This window comes from Phocoena phocoena, chromosome 3, assembly GCF_963924675.1.
Source record: "Phocoena phocoena chromosome 3, mPhoPho1.1, whole genome shotgun sequence".
Taxonomy (NCBI): domain Eukaryota; kingdom Metazoa; phylum Chordata; class Mammalia; order Artiodactyla; family Phocoenidae; genus Phocoena; species Phocoena phocoena.
The window spans coordinates 158,595,716-158,601,984 of record NC_089221.1 but is presented as its reverse complement, the minus strand read 5'-3'; the positions used below and the strand labels follow the sequence as shown (position 1 = coordinate 158,601,984).

Here is a 6,269-nt window from a genome sequence, read left to right as displayed (position 1 = left end):
ATAACATGTTTTTTGATGAAAGTTATTTAATGTACTGGAGATAACTGTGACTTACTGATCAAATATTTGAATACTTATACTTACCTGGGATTTCATTTCTGCTGAAAGAAAAAGGAAGAACAGGACTCACTAAAAAAAAAACACTTTAGAAGTAAAGTAGAAATCTTATCACACACTATCACTTTTGGAAGCAGCATAGAGGGGCAGTCAATGGTGAAACACTGGTGAAAGAGGTCAAAACTCTGGGCCAAAATCCATTATTATTATCATCAGTGACAGCACCACAACTGTGCCCTTCAGAATTACTAATCACTCCTAAGAATCTTCATTTGGCACCAGATGATGCGTTTAAGAGAAACACTCTGGGACGTTTTGAATCAGACTTGGTTTTTTGTTAGCCAAGTTATAGGAGAATTTTTAAAGTGGGGAGAAGGGAAGAAGGAAACGGACCAGGAAAAGAATTTAAGCCATCATCTATAAACAAACAAAGCACTGATAGTTCCAAACATTATGTCAGACACTAAAATGACTGATATAGTGGTTTATAAAACCTATAAAAAGACTACACCAGCGAAGTCCCCATTTATCTGTAGAGTTCAGAAACTAAAACAAGGAATATTTTAGCTTAAAACCTTATCTCAAGAGAATCATATACACTTCACATGAATAAAAATACCTGAAACCAAACATTTTTAAAAGCTCCAATACCCAAAATATAAAGAAAAATATTAATTCAGAAGACTCAATCAATCCATCATAATCACAAAACGGCTGGGCAATCTCTATCTCCCTTCCACACTCACCATCCATCCCATGGAAGACCAAGGGAGATCAGACCTTCCAGACTTACCTTCCAGACACCTGGCTGCTGCAAAATTCTGTGGAGACTCCTTGTGGAACAGTAGTTTCCCACCTCTTGTGTCTCTCCCTATCGTGATCATGATCATGCAGGAAGCAAGTCTGGCTGTGCTATTTCTTATCATTGTCTGTCACCCATCTGCAACATGGTATTGTACAGATAAGGAGAAAGTAGTTCCCTTTCCCCCAGAAGGTTGAGGCTCAGGTACAGGGTAATTCTCCTGTGCACACAGCCATTATTTAGGCCGACTCAGTGACTTCAACAGGCTTAATCATGTGATCAGGTTTGTTGCCAGCTGCGTAATGCTCCCACATCTGTAGATAGAGCCGCTCCAGGTCCATTGTGTATTGTTTGGTGTTGAACAGAGGGCTAGATGTTCTCTGCTTCCAGACTTTGCCACGAATTTTCTTCAGGTATTCTAGATCAGTTCCCAGTTTCACAGCTATGTCTTCATATTCTTGTCTGTTTTTAGCAATAAGCTCAAGACAGCCTAAACAAGTGAGCTGGGAAGCTGCAACTCGGGAAGCAAGAGTCTCTCCTGGCATAGTCACCATGGGTGTCCCTGACCAAAGGACATCCATCCCTGTGGTGTGTCCATTACAGAGTGGAGTGTCCAAGCAGACATCAGCCAGCTGGCCTCTCCGAACATGTTCCTCTTTAGGAGCAACAGGTGAAAAAATGATACGGTTCTGGGGAAGGCCCATATTTTGTGCGTACTGTTGAATATTAGGTTCTCCTACTGCTGGAAAACGCAACAGCCACAGTACACTATTGGGAACACGCTTCAGAATATTTGCCCACATCTGCAAAGTAGATGGGTCAATTTTATATAACTGATTGAAGTTACAGTACACGATGGCATCTTCCGGTAACCCGTACTGAGAACGTGTGGTTACAATAATGGTACGGGGAACCTCCTCTCCAGTGGCAGCCTTAATGTTGATCTGGGTAGTTGCCAGTCCATTGCTAAGACTGAATCCATTAATTGTTATCTGAATTTGTCCTCTGTTAATCATTTCAATAACTGCCTCTGCAATAGTATTCATAGGAATGACAGGCATATTAGGAGCTGTATTACTGCTGTCTGCACTGTCTCCTCCATCAGGACATTTCATCTTGACAATCTGCACATCTGGGAGACTATCAAGAAATGCTTTGAGGTCGATGCCATTCAGCACAATCCGATTGTCATAAATGTGCCCATTGGACTTCAAATCGATGACTGCTTTCTTCTTCAGGTGAGGGAACATATTGGCATGATCACCAATAAAGAAAGTATGGGGCATATAAGCCAGTTTCTCAGAATACTGCTCAGCAACTTCAGCAGGTGACGTTTCCTGATCAGTGATGATATAATCCATGAAAAGCACGCCACTGGTCCCAGGGTAGCCCAGCCACATTGCCTGAATAGGAGCTGGCCTGAGAGCAAAGAGTTCATTTCGAGCACCCCTGGTATAACCATTCAGATTTACAAGGATGTGTATACCATCTTGATGGATGCGATCAGCTGCTTTCCCATTGCATGGAATCTGAGAAAGATCAATGAAATGATGGGCTTCTGCCATCACCTTCGCTCGGAAGTTTGTGCCGTCATCTGGGCTCAGGGCATAACAGAAGACCTCAAATTTATCAGGATTGTGCATGCCTGGAATAGACTGCATAAGATGAGAAGTAGGATGATTCCCAAAGTCAGAACTCACGTATCCTACACGCAGTCGACCATCACTGAGCTTCAAGTCTTTTGGATGTTCGTACGGTGGTTTATAAAGGACACCAATCTCGTCCAAGCAGAGGTTCCCGTGGCTCTCAGCAATAGCCTTCCTGAAGCCATGAGAAAGAGGATAGAGCATACTATGATGAGGTTGCACAGAAGGCAACCTATTCTTCTCCAGCTGGTCGGCCACAATGCTGACCAACTTCTTCATTCGCTCATCATAGTCTGTCCAATCACAGACAATCTGCAGGCAATGAGCCAAATCACAATAAGCGTCAGGAGAGTCAGGTTCAAGCTTCAGAGCAGTGCGATAAGAAGCAATTGCTTCTGGAATATTCCCTGAATCCTTGTGAATGGAAGCCAGATTGCTGTGGGCATCCGCAAGTGCAGGGTTAATCTGAATGGCACGAGTATAACACTGCAAGGCTCCCTGAACATCCTGCATCTCCTTTAGAGTGTTTCCCATGTTACAGTAGGCGTCAGCAGAGGTAGGACTGATTCGAACAGCCTCCTTATAATGCATCAGAGCTTCCTGCAGTTTTCCCTGCTGCTGCAATACACTTGCTAAATTTGAATGGGCAACAGCAAACTCTGGGAAGACTTCTAATGCTTTACGATACAAGCGAACTGCCTCTTCAATGTTTCCCTGGTCTCCTTTGATATTGGCTAGGTTATTCAGAGAGTCTGCATGGGTGGGGCACAGCCGCAGAGCTGTGTTATAACAATCTTCTGCTTCGGCAACATGGCCCTTCTCTTCCAGAGCGTTGGCTAGGTTGCTGTAAGCATCAGGGAAATGTGGTTGCAATTCAATAGCTCGCCTGTAGGTGTCTATTGCCAGATCCATCAGGCCTTGCTCATAGTATACACCAGCCAGGTTGGCACACACCACGGCATGATTTGGGCTCAAGCTTAGGGCGCAAAGGTAAGCTGCCACAGCTCTGTCAAAAATCCGTGCCTCTTTCAAGACATTTCCTAAATTGATATAAGCATCCAGAAAATTGGGGTCAAGGGTGACCGCCTTTTCAAAGTGATGAATTGCAAGCCAAATCTCCCCTTGTGCATTGAAAACACAGCCAAGATTACTCCAAGCTACTGCAAAGTTCGGTTGCGTCTCCACTGCTTTCAAATAACATGCCTTGGCTCCTTCCAAACGACCCAGGGCTTTGAGCAGGTTCCCCAGGTCACTGCGAACACAGTACAAATCGGGATTGCACTGAAGAGCAGAGACGTAAGCTTGTACTGCCCCTTGCATGTCGCCTGCTGCTACCAAAGCGGCTGCCAGGTTAATATGACCATCGATGAAATCTGGTTTGAGATGCAATGCGTGCCGGTAATGCTCCATTGCTTCCTGCAACTGCCCTCTTTCCTTGTACACATTCCCCAAATTCGAATAGGCTTCTGCCAGAAGAGGGTTCTGTTTAATTGCCAGAGTACTAAAATGGGCAGATCTGTCCAGCCTTCGACACTGGAAGTGTAGAGATGAAAGTAATAAAAGTACTCCAGTATTGTCTGGCTCTTGTCTCCACAGCTGCATGCAGTGTCTCTCAGCTGCCTCAAAATCTCCTGCCTGATATTCTCGATGTGCCAACTCAGCTAACCCTTGGAAGGAAAGCATACGTTTCGTTGGTTCTGTGCTGTCGGCCACGTTGCCCACAGAAGACGCCTTCTGGAGCTTCTGGAGAGAGCGAGAAAAGGGGGTAATTGAGTCCCGCTGCCGCCACTACTGGCAAGAATGTTTCTAGAGGTAGCAAATACGAGGGCAGCAGCCGTACCACTGCTTTGGCAGGCTTAAGCGGCGGCAACAGTTACAGGCACCGAACCTTAGGAACTCTGGTTGGCCACCTACCTCTCACGCTCTTGAAATCTTAATTCTTAACCCTGCCCTCTTCCACCATTTTTCTCCTAATCAGGGAATAAAAATTACCTATACACTTGCCTTAGAAGAAATCAAAAGTCAGCAGTCCAAACACTTTTTAAATTTTTGTTTTCTGTCCAGTTGGAAAGGAAATACATGATTGACTTTACTTCATCGTTCATATAGTCAATGTGGAAAACATTAGGGCCGTGAATTTCAATACAGTAAGATCAGAAAATTTTAAATTGGCCTTCCCAAACCACTAATAAGTAATCAACGTTGTATATAATGCTAAAATCTTGGAGACTGAGTTTGATATTTTAAAAGTTCTGAAAGGATTAGCTAATTTCTCCTCATCATATTTCTCATGCCTCAAACCTGAGTATTACTTTTTAAAAAATAAATCTATTTATCTTTATTTATTTTTATTTTGGCTGCGTTGGGTCTTCAATGCTGCGTGCAGACTTTCTCTAGTTGCGGCGAGCGGGGGCTACTCTTTGTTGCGGTGCCCGGGCTTCTCATCACAGCAGCTTCTATTGTTGTTCCACAACTCTATGGGTTCCTTTTTAGGTCCTATGAAGAACCCTAGAAATTAGTTCATGGAATTATAAGTTTTTGCAAAATTGTCAAAAGTGAGATATTTTAACTTCCATCAGGTAAGACCAGCGTCTCTTTCTTTGCCAATTTTCCTTCTATCATATTCCGCTATGTTGGATCATATTGGAATGGCCACAGGCTTTTTTGAAATCTGGCTAAGGAGATTTTCTTTTTTCTGTGGTACGCGGGCCTCTCACTGTTGTGGCCTTTCGCGACGCACAGGCTCAGCGGCCATGGCTCACGGGCCTAGCCGCTCCGCGGCATGTTGGATCTTCCCGGACCGGGACACGAACCCGTGTCCCCTGCGTCGGCAGGTGGACTCTCAACCACTGAGCCACCAGGGAAGCCCTAAGGAGATGTTTTACGTCAGGCTATTATGTGATTTTCAGACACCGCCGTATGTAATTGACTATATACTATCCCATTACAGGAATAACTTCCAGTACTCATACTGACTACTCTACTGACTTAACCTAGCACAAGACACAGAAGCATAAGGACAAAAACCACCTTACAATATAGCCATGTCTTGCACTTCACAGCTCTCAAAGCATGTGCGTTTGAAGAAGAAAAAAAGAACTGAAAAGTACAAAACCAGAAGCTATTCTGTGGAAAATTATTTCAATCATCAGGCATGTGAAAGATAAGTCAAAGCTTCAGTTCTCATCAATGCTTAGTCAAAACGGAAATTTTCTTCTGTCAAGAATATACTCCAGGGGCTTCCCTGATGGCGCAGTGGTTAAGAAGCCACCTGCTAATGCAGGGGACAAGGGTTCAAGCCCTGGTCCGGGAAGATCCCACTTGCCACGCAGCAACTAAGCCGGTGTGCCACAACTACGGAACCTGTGCTCTAGAGCCCGTGAGCCACGACTATTGAGCCTGCGAGCCACAACTACTGAAGCCTCCGTGCCTAGCGCCCGTGCTCTGCAACAAGAGAAGCCACCGCAATGAGAAGCCTGTGCACCGCAACGAAGAGTGGCCCCCAGTCCCTGCAAGTAGAGAAAGCCTGCGCACAGCAACGAAGACCCAACACAGCCAAAAATAAAGAAAGAAAGAAAGAAAGAAAGAAAGAAAGAAATGAATATACTCCATCAACAATGTGTGTAATGGAATGGTGTGAATGAGTATTTTATCAGAATCCCTGTAATGTACAAACCTATAGCAGTACTGAAATCAGTAATGCATTTATAATAGTAAATACTTATGAGGAAGTAATCCATAGAGGTTTTCTCAAAGTTAACAAT

At 44.2% G+C, this 6,269-nt stretch overlaps 1 pseudogene; it reads right to left on the bottom strand.

Annotated features, from left to right (window-relative positions):
• Positions 1 to 1,098: 1,098 nt before the first annotated feature.
• Positions 1,099 to 4,610, bottom strand: LOC136120355 (UDP-N-acetylglucosamine--peptide N-acetylglucosaminyltransferase 110 kDa subunit pseudogene; annotated as a pseudogene).
• Between the last annotated feature and the right edge of the window lie 1,659 nt (positions 4,611 to 6,269).